Source organism: Lycorma delicatula, chromosome 11 (genome assembly GCF_047948215.1).
Source record: "Lycorma delicatula isolate Av1 chromosome 11, ASM4794821v1, whole genome shotgun sequence".
Lineage (NCBI taxonomy): Eukaryota > Metazoa > Arthropoda > Insecta > Hemiptera > Fulgoridae > Lycorma > Lycorma delicatula.
This window is the reverse complement of record NC_134465.1, coordinates 66,167,153-66,186,689: the sequence shown is the minus strand read 5'-3', so window position 1 is coordinate 66,186,689 and position 19,537 is coordinate 66,167,153. Positions and strand designations below refer to the sequence as shown.

Genomic DNA, 19,537 nt, shown 5'->3' with positions numbered 1-19,537 from the left:
CAAGTTTTCTTCAGACAAGTTTTTTCCTTCAAATATTCCATATTATAATCCTACACCTATTTCAAAATTAAAAACATAATTCAAACATGGTTTAAATAAAGAGAGTAGTTTAGAATTTAAGCATTTTGATCAAAATAGAAGAAAAAGTCAATTACAAAGAAGATATCTAAAACTGTTAATGTTGATTCATTGATTTATACATATAAATTGTCTAATCTGGGTAGTGAGCACAATCATGTATTTGATATTGACAGGTGACAAAAGGTGGCTGAAATGACTTTAAATTCCATTGGTTTAAACAGTGGCAGTTCATAGCTAATATTAGTGGGGGTGCTACTCCAGAAAATTTTTTTTGGGCCTTTTCAAGTCCATGGTTAAAGTTTTATGTAAAATAAAAGAACCAAAAAAAAGAATCAAATATAATACCTGGAAGAAGGATAATAATCTAATTTTATATTTTATTACATTCAAGAATATGGTTTAATAAAATAAATAATATGGAATATATAAAAAATATCAATACAGATAATATTTTAATTATTATTAGATAATAACCTAATAAAATGTCAGCTTAAAAACACTACAGACCAATTTCTATGTACACAGAAACAAATACATAATTAGTTTTGACTAATTACCTTCTCTTTCACACTTTCAGCATGTTCTTGGGCAGATTTGGCAATCAAAGAGCCCTTGCTTTCTGTCATCTTTTGATTACTATGGAAAGACCACTAAACAACTAAACTAGAAAAGGGAATGAACAAGGAACGTTCCATACAAATGCAGAGTAAAAAAAAAACTATCTTCCATCAGCATGCCAGGGTCAGCACTGCAGAAGCGACAATGTTCTCTCTCCCTCGCAGCCTTGTGTCCAGCTTCCTATGTTCGCATGCGTACAACAGCCAAACATCACACTGCTAGAACTGTGAAGCGCACAGTTCCATACAAAGATTGTTGTATCTTTTTCATAAACTGGCGGATGGCTACTGACATTAAGCTAAAAATTATAATTACAATTATATAATGTACAAGTGTAAAGAAAGAATTAAAGAAAAAAGGACTCAGTATATTAAATGTTATCGATAATATAAAGTGGAAATAGGGGGTGCTGCAGTTTCACAGTGATGAGACTTCGATATTTGGAAAAAAAAACAACATTATGTTAGTTTATATAAAAAAAAATAAAATAGTCTTTATCGGTTTAAGGGTGTAATTTCATAACAAAAGGAAAATTTCCGGAATTCAGTAAATACCTCCAAAAAGTATTTTATATGTGCAGTGGATATTAAGGTAGAAACATGGGTCCAATTTTTATGCAGCTTGCTGTCAGCTGATCACTGTGCAATCCATATATCTTATGTATACCATTTCAAGTAGATGAATTTCTGAATTCATCAGTAATATAGAGCTGTCAAAGATAGCGAATAAAGCTAAGTGTAATGAAGCGTACATGTGGAATTTTATAAAACTGTGCCCAGAGAATTTTTCAAACTTTTGTTAAATTTTTATAATAATGTTTTTGAGACTCATTAGTACTTTCCTATATAAATTTAAGCAAGCAAAATTCCTTTTCCTTGTTGTACTGCATTCTCACTCACCCTGGTTTTGCATGCCCAGCCAAAAAAAATTTCTTAAATGAAGTACCAGAACCCTGCTGATGGAAAAAGTGTATTTGATATTCCTCTTCATTTTCATGTATTTTGACTTCAATGACTTCACATAATCACTACTTGCATCTTATATGTAGCAGATAACCAATAAAGGAATCAGAAACACTAATGTCCTTGTACCGATACTAATGTAAATGTTTCTGATTCAGAGGTAGCCCAGACTTACAGAATACATTTCTGACTTGTGGAATATAACTTTGAAAGGCTCTTGTTTCTGGGACTGTTGTGATTAAGCAAGTTATAAATATTTTAGAAGCAGAAGAACGATGTAGTATTGTGCTTCAAGAACTCCTATTCACACAATAGCTTTGGCTTAGTAATTTTCCTTCTTTTTAAAAATATTTGAGAAATGTGTGTACTGTAGCATAAGTTTTTGACCGGTGGTATGCACTTCATCCTGTATCACAACAGGAAAATTTTGAGAAGTCTTCCATTACAATATATTCTCACCCTCTTTTTCCTTTTTAATGATGAGGAAATGAGCTTGTTTCTTTGCAACAAAATGATGCCTTTTTAGATTATTTTAATTTTCAGTAAATTTATATATGTACTCTTGAAATGAAGAATTTAAGTAGTTAGTTAACAGCAGTCAACAGAAACCCACTGTTTGAAGATAATTTCTGTATTAAAATCATTCCAGCTCTCTTGCAGTAATCTGAGCAGTTCATTAGTGCCTGGACATTTTTCACATTGTGACAGCATGCATGTTTGATTTTCTCTATCACATACCATGGTTGAGAGGAGAATTTTATAATCAAATTTCAATTTTAGAGCAGATAACATGAGTTTTACATTTTGGTGGCTGACACACACACACACAGAGTGAGTATCTGATCCACCAGCCAGAACACAAAATTTAGGTCTTAAATCAGCAAATTTTGAAAAATCAATTTTTAAATTATGTTTTTCTTTGAAGGCTGTGTACAATTCTTTTAAAATACATAAGTTAAACCTTTTTTGAATATTAATTTTCTTCCCGTCGGCTTGGGTTATCTGAATGGGAAAGTAAAAGCAGATCATTAAATGCTGTTCAAATTATTTGCAAACTTCAAGAGGACTCGCCATATTCTGAATATGACCTTCAGAGGTCATATTTAGAACCCTGGTAGAAGGCCTTGTTCTTCCCTCAGTCAGAATGCCACCGATGCGAATACCACATCGGTGTATTACTAGGAAATGAAATCTTTAAAACAAAACACGTCTATGTTGAGTCTTTAACAAGACTGAGTTACATGAAGGAACTGAAACAAAAAACGGAACTACCTACTTGAAGTTGAGTTTAACACGCAACCCATAACATAACACAAAACAAGAAATAAAAATAAAATTAAAAAAATAAGTTACTACAAATACATCAATTCTTATAAAACAAGAACAACAAAACCAAAACATGGAAAGACCAGGTGGAACCCTAAAATTCCCTCAGTAATCTGTTCTCTTGCCAGGTACCCGATGGATTTACAACGCTTACCCATTCGGCCCAGTTTTTCCAATTCTAAGGGAGATCTAATGTCAAGCTGACAAATAGTCTCCGTGCGTAAAATTCGCATTCGAAAATTACATGTTATGTGTCATCTAGTTGTACACAATCTGGACACACACCTGAATCCACCAGGCCTAATAGCTGACGTCTCTCTCTGAAGGAGCCATGACCAGAAAGAAATTACATCACATGCTTGTTAGGGTGAACCCAAGGGTGTCCCACAAACTAGCAACATCTGGGAAGAGATCATGCGTATAAGTCCACCCACTGCCTCATCACATCTGGCCTGCCATAAAGCATTGTCATGCCGTTCTATCTCGCGGATTCTTTCTGAAGTCAATTCACCTGATTTCTTAGCAACATAACGCTGCTACTTTTCTGACGCAATTAAATCTATCGGTTTCACGTCTGAAATCAAGATTGTCTCCCGTGAAATAGTACGGTAACAGAGACCGCATATAGCATAATTGCCTCGCACATGCCTTTATACAGGACACTCATAGTTTTAAAATTAACACCCCCAATCAGGCAGGATTGACCACTCCTTGAATACCAAAGAAGGCACGACAGGCCTTCTTTGTGACGTAGTTAAGTTGCTTTTTGAACTGTAATTTCTCGTCAAGAAATACCTTGAGGTACTTTTTAACTTGAACATATTTAATACGAAGGCCTGACATCGAAACACGAACCTGACAAGCCGTGGAATTTTCCATGGCCATCATAACTTTGTATTCTGTTTTTGAGCATTAGCTGAGGTAAGCATTTTCTACAAGCATTTCCTTGCACAACATACCTGCTCTTTCTTCTTTCTTTCTTTTTTTGCTTTGTATTGTTCGTCGAACCACTTGCTGTTATCCTCCTCCTTCCTTTCTCCCAATTCATCCTTTAACAACTGTATCATACAATTCTACATCTCTTCATGGCCCTTATCGATTATTTTATCAACCGATACCATACAAAGCCGAGGAGGTAGTCCCCTCACCTAACTTTCCTCAAATACTTTGACATTTTCATTACACTTCAGGTTTTCCATATCCATTTTCTCTTTTGTTCTCCCCTTGCAATTAACACATGTGATAATTTTTCTCTCATATATATAAATTCTCACCATAAAATGGTCAGAATCACAATTCGGACCACACATTGATCGTACATCAATAATGGATGATGCGTGTCTTCTTGATACAATCACATGATCATTCTGATTCAAAACATTTATCCCCGGAGATATCCATGTTCCCTTGTGAATTGCTTTATGCGAGAAGAAGATACTTTTAATAATCATGTTATTTTCCACTGGATACTGTATCAGTCTCCTTCCATTGTCGATTATTATCTCAAGAAGGGTATCTTTGCCAGCTACCTTTCTTACGATGTCTTCTTTTACGATCTTTGCATTAAAGTCACCAGGTACCACAACGGTATCGTAGTTTGGTAGTCTGTTTCTGCAACTCTGTGCAGCATAGACAAATTATTATTCTCATAGAAATTATTCTTCTCTTCATCGGGACAATCTGTTGGAACGCTCTGAAATTAAAGAGATTTCTAAACTTTTCTTTCAATCTCATTGTTATAGTCTTTCATTATTAAATTACAGCCAAGGGTATTAACTCTCTGCCCACGTGCAATATTAAATCCGACTCCATTTCTCCCTACTCATGTGTCTGAGCCACTGTATAATAGTGTAAAACTCCTTGTCTAATCTGCCCTGTCCTAACCTTATTAAGACGACTACCTCCACTTGAAACTTAGTAATTTCCTTGACAATTTCATATTCCTGGTTTGTTATGTCATCCTCACACTCCACACAGTCAGTTTTATGCCTGTACCCTTAAATATTTTGTAATGTTCATTTCTAGTGTTTATTTCAACACTCCTATCAATCCGATACTTTTCATTGGGTTTCATAATAAGATTATTTTTATAGGTTAGGGTTGTTAACTTACGCAAAACCCCCGACTTAAAGTTATTTTAGAAGATTTCCCTTCTCATAGACAGAAAGCTTTCTCTCCAACTAACAGTTATTTAATTACCCTGAATTTTATTCGGGTTATCTCCCTAGCCTCGTCCGTTCCCTCCGACGTTGGGAAAGTCTTCCTCTTCTGCCTTCAGAACCATTGTGCATCTTTGCTGGCTTTTGTCAACCATGGGTATTTTGTTTCCCCAATTCCCTCCATCCATAGTTGGTGAGCGTACCACATCGACAGGGGCGGCACGCAATAGATGCTGCAATAACAGCCACAGTGGATTAAACTTAAAATATCTATAAACAAGTGAGTAATATATTTAGAAAAAGAATGGGAGAATGTTAAAAAGGATATTCTGCAAACTTAGGTGGAATAAAGAGAACTAGTAGAAAACCTTGGATTTCAGAGGATCTATTGCAGCTGATGGATGAACGTAAAAAATAGGAGAATGCTAGTGATGAAGAAAGTAAAACAAACTATCCACAATTAAGAAATACTGTAAACAGGAAGTGCAAACTAGCGAAAGAAAAGTGTTCAGAAGTGGAAAGAGAAATGATCATTGGAAAAATAAACAGAGCAAACAGGAAAGTTAGGAAGAATTTTATAATACATAAATTAAAATCTAATAATGTGTTAAACAAAAATGGTACATTGATTTATAATACGAAAGGAAAGGTCGATAGGTGGGCGGAATATATTGATGAGTTATAAGGAGGAAATGAATTAGAAAGTGGTGTTATATAGGGAGAAGATGATGTCAGGAGAAACAATAATAAGATCTGAAGATAAGAGAACATTCAAATATTTGATTGGCAGAAGGACTCCTGGAATAAACGGAATACCTGCAGAATTACTGCGCAATGCAGGTAAGGAAGCGATAGGTACATTACACAACCCACCGGGTTGGTCTAGTGGTGAACGCATCTTCCCAAATCAGCTGATTTGGAAGTCGAGAGTTCCAGCATTCAAGTCCTAGTAAAGCCAGCTATTTTTACACGGACTTGAATACTAGATCGTGGATATCGGTGTTCTTTGGTGGTTGGGTTTCAATTAACCACACATCTCAGGTATGGTCGAACTGACAATGTACAAGACTACACTTCATTCACTCATACATATCATCCTCATACATCCTCTGAAGTATTATCTAAATGGTAGTTACCGGAGGCTAAACAGAAAAAAAAAAAGCTAAATTGGTGTGAAATATTTACAAAAAAGGAGAAGTTGCATCAGATTTCAAAAAGAGTGTTATAATCATGATACCAAAGAAAGCAGGGGCAGATAAATGTGAAGAATACAGAACAATTAGTTTAACTAGTCATGCATCAAAAATCTTAACTAGAATTCTATACAGAAGAATTGAGAGGAGAGTGGAAGAAGTGTTAGGAGAAGACCAATTTGGTTTCAGGAAAAGTATAGGGACAAGGGAAGCAATTTTAGGCCTCAGATTAATAGTAGAAGGAAGATTAAAGAAAAACAAACCAACATACTTGGTGTTTATAGACCTAGAAAAGGCATTCGATAACGTAGACTGGAATAAAATGTTCAGCATTTTAAAAAAATTAGGGTTCAAATACAGAGATAGAAGAACAATTGCTAACATGTACAGGAACCAAACAGCAACAGTAACAATTGAAGAACATAAGAAAGAAGCCGTAATAAGAAAGGGAGTCTGACAAGGATGTTCCCTATCTCAGTTACTTTTTAATCTTTACATGGAACTAGCAGTTAATGATGTTAAAGAACAATTTAGATTCGGAGTAACAGTACAAGGTGAAATGATAAAGATGCTACGATTTGCTGATGATATAGTAATTCTAGCAGAGAGTAAAAAGGATTTAGAAGAAACAATGAACGGCATAGATGAAGTCCTACGCAAGAACTATCGCATGAAAATAAACAAGAGCAAAACAAAAGTAATGAAATGTAGTAGAAATAACAAAGATGGACCACTGAATGTGAAAATAGGAGGAGAAAAGATTATGGAGGTAGAAGAATTTTATTTGGGAAGTAGAATTACTAAAGATGGACGAAGCAAGAGCGATATAAAATGCCGAATAGTACAAGCAAAACGAGCCTTCAGTAAGAAATATAATTTGTTTACATCAAAAATTAATTTAAATGTCAGGAAAAGATTTTTGAAAGTGTATGTTTGGAGTGTCGCTTTATATGGAAGTGAAACTTGGACGATCGGAGTATCTGAGAAGAAAAGATAAGAAGCTTTTGAAATGCGGTGCTATAGGAGAATGTTAAAAATCAGATGGGTGGATAAAGTGACAAATGAAGAGGTATTGTGGCAAATAGATGAAGAAAGAAGCATTTGGAAAAATATAGTTAAAAGAAGAGACAGACTTATAGGCCACATACTAAGGCATCCTGGAATAGTCGCTTTAATATTGGAAGGACAGGTAGAAGGAAAAAATTGTGTAGGCAGGCCACGTTTGGAATATGTAAAACAAATTGTTAGGGATGTAGGATGTAGAGGGTATACTGAAATGAAACGACTAGAACTAGATAAGGAATCTTGGAGAGCTGCATCAAACCAGTCAAATGACTGAAGACAAAAAAAAATATACTAATATTGTATTGATTATAAAGACAAATTGTTATTCATACAATGGAATTTAATTACATTCATAAGCCTTTAAATATTATAATATCGAATCAAGAATTGATGAGTTAATCCCAAGTTTTCCTAATTTTTTTAAATGTTTTCTCTCAACTTAAAAAATTATGAAACTTTTTTTTCTTTTTGCTAGAGCCCTTCTAATCTTTCCTTACACATGTCTTCCCCTCTGTAAGAGTTGCTGGACATTCTTAAATGTACATTGATGTTACCGCTTTTCTACATAAAATTTTTAATGTTTTTTTAAATTAATTGAAAACTCACCGATTACTGTTTCCTCTCCAATCTAATTTGATGAAAATGACAATTCTATGTATGATTAAAGTCTGGGATAAAAGTCCTCCATCTGACATTGCTGAAAAAAAAAACTTACCAATTTAGTTATTATTAAATTACAAATAAGTAACAGTCTATAAGTTGTATTGGTATAATTTTTTGTTTAATTATATTTAGTTAACACAAAATTCAATCCACCTTAAAATTATAAAATTTAACTTTATGCTTTTTGTTATGAAGAAATTTGGTGAATTAAGTTATAAGAAGTGTAAATTAATTCATCAAGATAGCCATGTCTAGTATGTTGTGCTTTTAATATAATAATTTGCCTGGGAAATAAGTTTCATAAGCAGACAGATATCACTCTCTTAATGGGACATTTAGAAAGTTATTGCCTCAGTCTAAGAGATAAATCCAGAATTTTATCAAAGAGAATGCTCAAAGATGTAATTGATATTCTTGAAATCTATTTGAGGAAAAGGGATTCCAATCGACTCAAGAAGTCTAATTAACAATAGTAATAATAATAATTAATATTTATATGTCTCTGAAGGAGTCATAACTCAACAGATAACCTGACATGACACATATCTATTTCCAAAAAAACTATTTCCAAAATTTTAGTTTAACTTACAGTTAAACTAAAATCTGTAGATTATAATCTCATGTTTATACTAATATTATGAGTGACATAGTCATGGTGCCAGAAAATCATGAAGAACAGCTGAACATTGATTTGCAATCAAGAATTACCTTAAACCTGATTGATATTTAAATATTTATTTTAAAAAACAATAGAGGAACCGGAGCTGTTATGATAATTTTTTTTATATTTCTAGTTACTTAGGAAGAAATTGTACTCTCTATGCTTAATCAAATTTTGATTTTTCAAAATCAGTTCATTTTCTCTACCAGCACTATAACTTTACACTCTGTATAGTCATTTGCTATGTTTCTTCCACCCTAAACGCTATCGTATGCACTTTCACTATTTCATTTCAGCTTTGTTTTCTTTAAAATTTTCCTTATTTTTGGTTACATCCATTTCTTTTAATTATTGTCATTCCTATACCTCAGTATCTTTCAATCGATCTTCCTTCGCCGGTTTCTGTTGAATGTATTTAACTTGATACCATTCACTGCATCTTTTGTCTTCCACGTTCCTTCTAATATATTAACTCTATTGACTTTATTATTTCTATTTTTTACATTTATTCGTTTGGCTTTCTATAGAATCTACTTTTGTAATAACTTGTAAACTTGTTCCTACTTAATTTTGCTTTAACTTCAATCATTCTCTTTTAGTTTGACTGTAATTCATTTACTTTTATTGTTTTATGGTACTTGACGCTTTTAATTTTTAAAAGTTTGTTACTTGACTTCACAGTAATATCAATCAATATAATGATACAGCCATCATAAAATTTAGTTATGTAGTTTATGACTGCCATATGAAATAACTAAATGGATGTTGTTGAAAGATTTGGCTCCTTAATTCTTAAACCCGTTGATCATATGATCAGATCTTAAATTATAAGTGTTGTACTCCCTCTTGTCTTGATGAAATCTGCAAAGATATATAAATAGTCACTTGCATTAAAAAAAAAATGATAAAATAAATAAACCTAAAGGATAATGTATCAATCATTTCACTGAGAAATGGATCAGTCATGGAGGTCCACATTTCTGGGCACAAAGAACATTTGTAATAACACCTTTAGATTTTTGCATCTAGGGACAGATGAGAAATATCATATATAAAACAAAAATACATTCTCGTGAGGAATTAATTGTTTACATTATGGATGCTGCTGAGAAACTTAAGGATAGCCCTGAAGTACTATAAAGAGCTACAAAAGCAGTACAGCAGGGAGGTTTTGAAACTGGTGGGCTTAGTTTTGAATATTTGTTATAAACTGGTAGGTACGACTTACTGTATTGTTTCTAAATTGAATTCTAATTTTTCTAAACTTTCTTTGTTTTATTTGACTTATCTTGCACCATTATGTTCAGAATTACATTTTCTATTCGTTTTATTTAAAGGTTTTACATGTTTATTACCCGTTTAACAACGTTATTGTAGATCAAACATAATAACGGGTTTTTTACTGTAAATTATTGATTTTCATCCTAGATTTCTTAAAACCTATTTCAGATACTGTTTTGGTAGCTATTTTATTCTATTTTTAAGGTAAAAACCCCATAGAAATCACTAATTCTGCCCCTTAATTATTGTCCTATAAATTTTCAGTACGACCTCTTTCACCGGGATTGCTGAAACCCGAGCGAAATCTTTCATTAACCGTTATTTACCAACGAAACATTTTAGCCTTGTTTAATAAATTTTTAATTTTTTTCATTTCACAAGCAGAATAGGTTATGAAAATCACGGAAAAAACTTCGATGTACATAATCTGTATAACGTGATCTCAATTTGTAATTTTTTTTCTGTAGTCTCCGTGAATCACCGAGGGTATTACTTCTGAAATAATGAGTATACAAATCATATTATTACGATTTGAAAGATGTAACTCGCGACTACGAAATCAGCTGCTTTGCAAAGACGTTAATCACTTCCAGCCCGGTTGGTATAATCTCAATTTAAAGAAAAAAAAAAATATATGAAGATATATTAAAAGTTCTATTACTTTATAAAACATAAATTTTATACACAATAGCGATTCTACTAAAATAATGAAATAAATATCTTAGACAAGATTGGTATAGTTTAAAACGTGAAAACTACCGTCAACAACATATTGTTATGACCAACCCTTCTTTTTATATTACAGCTAAACAACATATTAATAGTATAAAGAAAGGTTGTTTCGAAAAATCCAATTATGCTAAACACATTTTATAAAATAAACATAATTACAGCCCGGATAATTTTATCCGGGCTTTATGATAATTTTATCAGATTTTCCAACAATTTTTATAAAACCAGCAATCTCAAAAAAAATTATGTATATTTTTACAACAATAAATTAATAAAGGGACATATAAAATTTGAAGATGATTTTCTATTTAAATTAATAATTATCAAGTTGCCTAACTTGATTATCTAGTTACATTGACGAATGGTTTTGTTAATAATATTTTGTAATTTTTTGTTTATGTTTTTAATTTTAAAGTTTTAATTACAAAAAAAATCTATCTCCTGATGATGGTCAAATGACCCAAAACGCTAGGGATATAATATAAACTGTTGGTAAGGTTGATTTTTATAACAAATTATTTAACCTAACTTGCTGCTTTATAAATAAATAAATGTTTTATTCTGATAAGAACAAATTATAAAATTTTAAAAACGAAATAGATGTGTTTAAAGTTCGTATTAATTATTTAATCAAATACATGAAATGACGTTAAGGTAAATTAATTATAAAATATTACTACAAAATATTAACAGTAAAGAAATCGCTACTGAAAATCATATTGAGCATATACTAATATCTGTACATGTAGAAGTGGACGCAGATAAATCATGTAATTGTATTTTTTTTTAATTCATCAACAGAACAATATTGTTTCTGTAAAACCAAATATTTTAATTGTAAAATAAGCTGATGGATAACTGATTATACAGTTTCCTTTTTCATAAAGTATGCCTCAATAATGATCTGAAAGCAATTTTTTTTTATTCTAAAAGGTGTTATGTCTTTCAAAAGCCCACAAATTTGACTTTACACATTATACGAGAAAATATTTAGGCATAAAAGTAATTGATAATGAGTACAAGCTTAGTGTTTTATAAAGATGCTTCAGAGTAAAACTGTTCACTACATTTTGGTAAACAAAATCATATTTATCATCCCACAAGAATTTATCAAATAAAAAACCCAAAGGTTTTGCTTTGTGGACAACAAAATTACTATATATGTAATGGGAATTCTGGCCACACAATCTGCAATGTTATGTTTAACCAAGAAGCACAATGTGACAGTTTTATCCATATTTTAAGTTACAATCCATCCAGTGAAAATTTTTTAAAGCTGCAATTGTGAAAAATTCAATCCATTTTTATTAATTATCTTTAGAAATAGAGATACAGCTGTGAAAAGAGTTGTAATGAATGGCTCAAGAATTTTCGGCAGATCATTAATAAACAATAAACAAAGCAAAAAATTTTTCCTGAGGCGCTCCACACTCTACATCTTGAAGCGAGGATCTAAATTTACATGTGTATTCTTGTATTCTTAATTTATCATTAAATGATAAAATTTCTACTACTTGTGTACAACTTGTGAGGTACGACTTGAAAAGCAAGTTTCTTTTCAGATACTGATACCACGAGCTTCTAAGTTGTTTTATCGGTATAAATAAATGTTTTCCAATATTTCTCTTATTGTCTGTTCTTAAAATTTTAATATTTTTTTAATATCTTTTCTTGTTCTTAATATTTTTTTTTTGTCTTAAAGAATTAAAAATATTTTCCAAAAACCAGGAAATGGCTACGTCTTTTAAGACATGTCTGCTAATGGAAATATAAAAATTAGATTACCTTATAAATGTAATGGTGCACTTGCTGTTAAGCTGCCCCGTCAGTACACTGTACAATGATATTTATCAAGAATAAACATAGCAATATAAGTATACACTTTCTTTTAGTTATCACGCATTTGAGTATGATATTTTAAGTACGTAATATACACATCTTACTCTGATCAAGTAGCATTTGGATAGGTAATGCAGAACATACTTTAAGAATAGATTCAGTATATGAAAAACAGAATAAAAGTTCATTTATTACCATCAAAAGTTCTATGTATATTACCATCTATATTATTTGTCTCATTTTTGTTTTTCTAAAAGTTATTTCTCAGTAAGTTTTGAGGTAACTTGATAATATTTTGTATAGTTATTACATTTTCTGATAAATTAACAATAAATTAAGCTCTAAAAAGAGAGAATAACTACAGTGAAGATTAAATTAAATTGTAAAATGGAATTATTGTTTGCAATAGTATTGTATTGTAATTTACATATAAATTTATGGTAACAATATTTTAAAAGTTACAACCAGCATATCCCCATTTTTTTTTTTTGTGTTTTTGTTTTCTTTTAGTTCACAAAAGTTATTTGAAGGTAAAATGAAAAATAAAATATTTTTAAATTTAAGAATGTAATATACTACTAAGAACAAAGTAATGCTACATAATAACAGAATGATCTCAGAGAAAAATGTTAGATTTGAAGGTGTAATAAATCATGAAAGTGTATTTTATACGACTGCCGAGAATAGATTGGAACTGACAGGTAGGTTGTCAATGGTAGGTTACATCAACAACAACTGGAAGGTTCATTTTTTTTAGAAATTATGGTGTGATAACAAATCTTTTCACCACTGTACCTGTCCTGAACAATATTACAAAATACCAAAAGTTTGGTTTTTTAGTTAATAAGTAAACTGTGATGATTATGTTAATTTTCAAATCATTATTACCTCTTCATCTCATATGTTCTATTAAAATTATATTTTTGGGCTTAACTGTTAAAAATTTTATAATGACAAAATGACATCATTTATTAAAATATAATTTTAAACTAAGTTACGGTAGATTCTACATGCAAATGCAGGTATAGAATTTTTAGTGCGATAACAAAGTAGATTATTTTCTACCATAATTTACAGGTAAGTTACAAATAAAAATCATGCCTGAAAGTGAATTAATGATTTAAAGGTGTTTTCATTTGATGAGCTTGATTCTCTTAACACTTATTAAAATAAGTGATTTTTATATCGTTTGAAACTTATAATATTACAGCAAATTTTGTAAATTCTGCTGAAGAATATCGGTGATTATAAATAAAATTTCCCAACAGTAAAAGTGTAAATGTCACTTATCCCAAAAAACGTAAAAAATTTTCCCTTTAAAATTAAGTAGATCGTTTTTCTCTTTGGTAGATACATTGAAACCCACCAGGATATGATGCTGCATTTCTTATATGAAGTAATCTAAAAGTTAACTTGGAACTTTCGATGTTATCCAAATTAATCGCTTCATCACTAATATTGTAATGATCTTCAAGACAAATAATTTTTGATATAATGTAATTTAATTACATTTATAAACTATGATATAGAGCTAAGCCTTCAAATATAATAAAATAAATAAAAATTTGTAGAATCAAGAAGTGATGAGTTAATCCCAGGTTTTCGTAATCCTTTTAAGTATTTTCTCTGAACTTAAAAACCTATGGAATTTTTTTTTCTTAAAGCCCTTCTAATCTTTTGTTACAACTGTCTTCCCTCTCTAACAGCTACTGGACACTTAAATGTATGTTGATGTCACCACTTTTCTACATTAATTTTCTAATGGTTTTTACTTATTGTGTTGCACATTTTATATGTTATAATAATTAAATTAAAAACTCACCGATTTACAGTTTCCTCTCCAATCTAATTTAATGAAAATTAGGATTCTATTTCTGATTAAATTCTCGGATAAAAGTCCTCCATATCAGTACTCCTGACATTGCTGAAAAAGAAAACTTACCAGTTTAGTTATTATTAAATTATGACAAATAAAGGGGACATTAAGAAAGTTGCCTCAGTACAAGACGAAGTTCAAAGATGTAATTGATATTCATGGAATCTATATGAGGAAAAGGGGTTCCAATCGACTCAAGAAGTCTAATTCTCAATAATAATAATAATAATAATTAATATTTATGTCTCTGAAGGTGTCACAATTCAACAGATAACCTGACATGACACATATCTATTCCCAAAAAAAAAATGCAGAGCCAGTCTTAATAAAAACTCAACATCACGAGTTAGGCTTGCTGAGGAAAATGGATATTTAATTGTTTTCCTGATGCCTTTGCCTCAAAATTATTGCATATGAGCACGAAGCTAACTAAACTATAGCTGATATTCAGCCCTGAAATTGGTCCTTTTACTCTAATTCACATTGAATGGTTATATTGTGTCTTAATAAATGTAAAGAAATCAACTTTATATGGTATCACTTGTATCTTGCATGACTTGTATAACACAGAACTCACAGATCAGGAATTTATTGTGTAATAACTTGTTCAACCACTTCTTCATTCTGTTTAGTGCTGGTAAAGGAGCAATTGATGAAAGACATGATGATATTTGCTGTTTCCAACTGTGAGATGCGTTTTGCAATTCATTTTTTGTGAGCAAGCAAACAGTGAAACTACTCAAATCTGTAGATTGTAATCTCATGTTATTATGAGTGATGTAGTCATGATGACAGATTCAAATGATATTATTGAACTGAAAAATGATTGTCACAATATTTTGAGAACAAAAGAGTCTACTAGCAGAATTCATGGAACTTGAGACTGCAGCGATATCAGAATCTTATTATGAATTGAAGTAGTTTGGACAAATCAAATCATGCAGACTGCTCTCAATGGCGATTATTCTTCTGAATGAAAACGCATAACGTTATGCAAAATGCCACTCAAAGGCTTTAGTTGTCTGTTCAAGTTGGAGATTTTTATTGTTACTCCTGTTTAGACACTGCTTGAATACCATCTCTTTATTAAGATAAAGATTTGTCTGTTAATCAGTATAATGAAACTAACAAGGGGTTCAGAAATGGGTGGTGGTTTTCTAAAATCATTTCTACAAAAGTTGGTGTTGTGGTGCAACAAATGCCAGAGAGTGGAGCGTTTTTAGGGAAAAGTGTAGTGCAGATATGTTTATAAGATATAGTGATCTAAATAATAAAATATTTAGACATTGTTTTTTTTCTTACCAAAATTCATGTACATTCCATATTTGTCTGTACGTTTTGGAGAATTGACTTTTCACGATAGTTTTATATTTTTACTAAAGTAAAACTTGGCAGTTTTTATTAATTTGTCCTAACATTGCAGAAGAACAGCTGAAAAATAATTTGTAATCAAGAATTACCTTAAACCTGATTGATATTTAGATATTTATTTTAAAACATGATAGAGGAACCGCAGCTGTTATGATAATTTTTTTTATTTCTAGTTACTTAGGAAGAAATTGTACTTAGAAAAAAATAATTCAATAAAATAATTATAATCATATTTATATGTCATTTGCTATGAACAAAAGATTTAATGCGACAAGATACGAGATGCATGTCCCACAAAATGGCATTGGCATTCTCAAGAAAACAGCATTTCATGCCGGGCTTAGTAAGGAAAGTGAGGGCTGAAACAATTGCCAGTCATCTTCTACACAGAGTAGGCCAAGCCCACTAAAACGCAGGAAATCTTTCAGCTCTACAAGGAACCCCTTCACTCCATTCACCACTGGGACTGGTCGCATATGCAAAATCATTATTCTTAATAAAATAGAAAGCAATTGTACCTCTTACCTCTTTTGGGCTTTATATTCATCACTACATTGTGATTATGACAGATTATTTAATTCAATAACCGAAGTTACAACTTCTGCTAGGTCACAGAAAATGATTCGCGAAATGTACCTCACAGTTGGGAACAGTAACATCATGTGTTTCATCGAGTACTCGTTTACCAGCATTAAATCGAATGAAGTGAATGAATATGTAATTAGATTATGCATAGCTGATTGGTGTTAGTGCATTATATACTTTGCTTCTACTTACTAAAAATGTAATTAATTCTTATAATGTAATATCATTGCAGATGTAAAATAGTTAATTAAAATTATTTGTTTTAAATAATTAAATATTTTATTAAATTTAAATAAAACATTGTTTCAATTTAAACATATTGTCAGATGTTGAAATAACACTGTCTATGCAAAATTTGTATCTAACATGTTACACAACTTTCCATACTGTAATTTGGGTGCTGATCTCCAATATGCCATTGAAATTGTGTTACTATGTTAAGGTTTTACATAAATCATAAATTTGTAATGTTTTTTTGGTAATAAATTCATTTTGATCAACTACTCATCACAATTCAGAATAGTTTCTGTATTTTTACTTTTAAACAGTATGCACACATGCTTAATAAAGAAAAAATAAATAAAGAATGTATACATTGTATCATGAAAGTAGACATGTATGATATCATACAGACATCTGTTGTTGCCATTACAGAGCTTAAAATTTTATTCAGTCTAGCTTCAATTGTCTGTACTGTGTGTTGTGTTCACACAGTTGTTAGTGTTTTGCTATATTTGCTATAATTCTTTATAATACTGAAGAGATTTTTTTCTCATTTTTATTTGCTGCATGGACTCTATAAAAGTTTGTGGATACTCAAATCATCCAGACAGTTATTGTTACATTAAAGGTAAATGTACGCATAAATCTCAAAGAAATACTTATTTATGAATCGATGAAAACTGCCTGTTAATTTTGATTGCGCACTCAGGGATCAACATAAAATCTGGGTGCCTCATGTTATTTTTATATCATGCTCAGTAACTGAACGGTTCAACAGGAAACGACAAGCTAATGCATGATAAATAACAGGAAGTCCTTCAGAGACATAGTTGGTGTTTTTAGGTAACAGAAAAGATGAAAACTATGTTTATGGTTAATAAACTGTTTAAAAACTACAAATATTTAGTATGTAGTATGTAGGATGTCATTAAAAATTCATTTCCTACAGTCTCATCTAGACTTTATCCTGAAAATTTGTGCTGTCAGTGATGAGCAGGGAGACCGTTTCTGTCAGCATCACTTCCAAGGAAGATGGGATGCTAGAATGATTGATGACTGTTGTTGGTTTTTATTTAGAGAAACTGATAAAACATCGCACAAGCAAGAAAACAATTGCCAACTTATTTTAAAAATTTAGTTCCAATGATTTAATCATTTAAAAACTGTATTGAATATATTTCAATTCATCTGTATTTGAATAACAAAAACTTAGCTGATTTACACAAATTATAAATGAATACACAAAAATAATAACTTTTTGAAATATTGGTGTGACACTGATTACGCATTTATTGGTAAATAATTCGTATGTAACTAAAAATGCAATGTATTACACAAAATTTTGTAAGTTTTGAATTCAGCACACAATATTTGTTAAAATCACCATGCCCAATTCTAGATGTTTTTTTTTTTATTTTGCTGCATTTTAAAAAAAATTATGTTTTAGACATTTACAGTACTTACTTTTTATTCAATCCATATTTGAAACTGCGGTTGATAGTCACTTTAACTAAAATTTTCTTTATCTTCCATAATCATTTTCTGCTTTCAATATTACATTTGAAAATCAGTAACAATTTTTTTTTTTGTTACAGCTTCCATGAATTTAAAAGTACTCCTGGTAAAGCACCTACAACTCAAAATCACTTGGCAAAAAGATTAGTAATGCACGTAATATAAACTGTTAATTTTTTTTTTTTTTTTTTTTTTTCCGTAGGAGGAGGAAAAAGCTGTATCAGCCACCATCTGCGCCCGCAACAGACGGTAGTGTCGGGCTCTCACCGACTAAAAAACCTCCCCCTTAGGGAGGAGGACCCTATTAGGGATAGGGATCGCGGACGCGACTTAACTAACTAATAATAAAATAATATCTACATTGTACCTGAAAAAAATACACAGCATATACAAAATTTAAATCTATTTTCATAAAACTTAATTTACATTGCTTATCTAAGTAATTTTAATGTAAAATTTACGTTGAACCTGAAACAAAAACATACACAAAAGTAGATATAAAAAATTCCCTACGGGAAAGTTCCTATCAGGGGACCCTACTGGGACTAGGCATTGGGATCGCGGACACGACTTAACTAACTAATAATAAAATAATATCTACATTGTACCTGAAAAAAAATACACAGCATATACAAAATCTAAATCTATTTTCATAAAACTTAATTTACATTGCTTATCTAAGTAATTTTAATGTAAAATTTATGTTGAACCTGAAATAGAAACACACAAAAATAGACATAAAAAATTCCCTAAAGGAAAGTTCCTATCAGGGGACCCTACTGGGACTAGGCACTTACCGCGATTTTATAAGAATATTATACTGTCACCTTAAAAACTACACAACTTATTTTTAACATGAAAATTTATAATATTAAACAATAACAACAAAAGTAGAAAATAATAACAAAATACCTATAGTAGAAAATTATCCTACAATAAAAGGGAGTACCACAATGTAAGGAGGGCCACTTAACATGGCAGCTCTCCCTTAGAATATTAAATGAACCGTTGAGTTACCTGAAACAAAAGAAAATAAGACAAATTCAATTAGCGGTTGTGAATTAATAGAGCTTTGTTTTAATTATTAAATTCATTTCATATATGATAGCATTGAACTTTTTCTAACAAAAATATTTATTAGGAATGATTAGGTGGTCCATTTTTACTCCTTAAATATTTAACCTGAGGTAGAAGTATGTATATAGACATTTTTTTACAGAAATAGAATTGCTAGCTAGATAGGTACACAAGAAAGTTTTTACAGACCCCGCATCGTTAGATATCCATTGAGAAAAAATTGAAAAACACCCTTTTAATAAATCAAGGTGGAAGAAAATAAAGGAAAAAAGTGAAAGTTAGAAGGTTACAAAGGAATAATAACTCTCTCA

The 19,537-nt window shown here is 31.0% G+C and overlaps 1 long non-coding RNA gene across 1 annotated transcript; it reads left to right on the top strand.

Moving 5' to 3' along the window:
• The first annotated feature begins 11,085 nt into the window (after positions 1-11,085).
• On the top strand, positions 11,086-18,622 carry LOC142332227 (uncharacterized). Its single transcript, XR_012758229.1, has 3 exons — positions 11,086-11,233; positions 13,091-13,281; positions 18,352-18,622. It is a non-coding gene; the product is annotated as an uncharacterized LOC142332227 (long non-coding RNA).
• Positions 18,623-19,537: the final 915 nt, after the last annotated feature.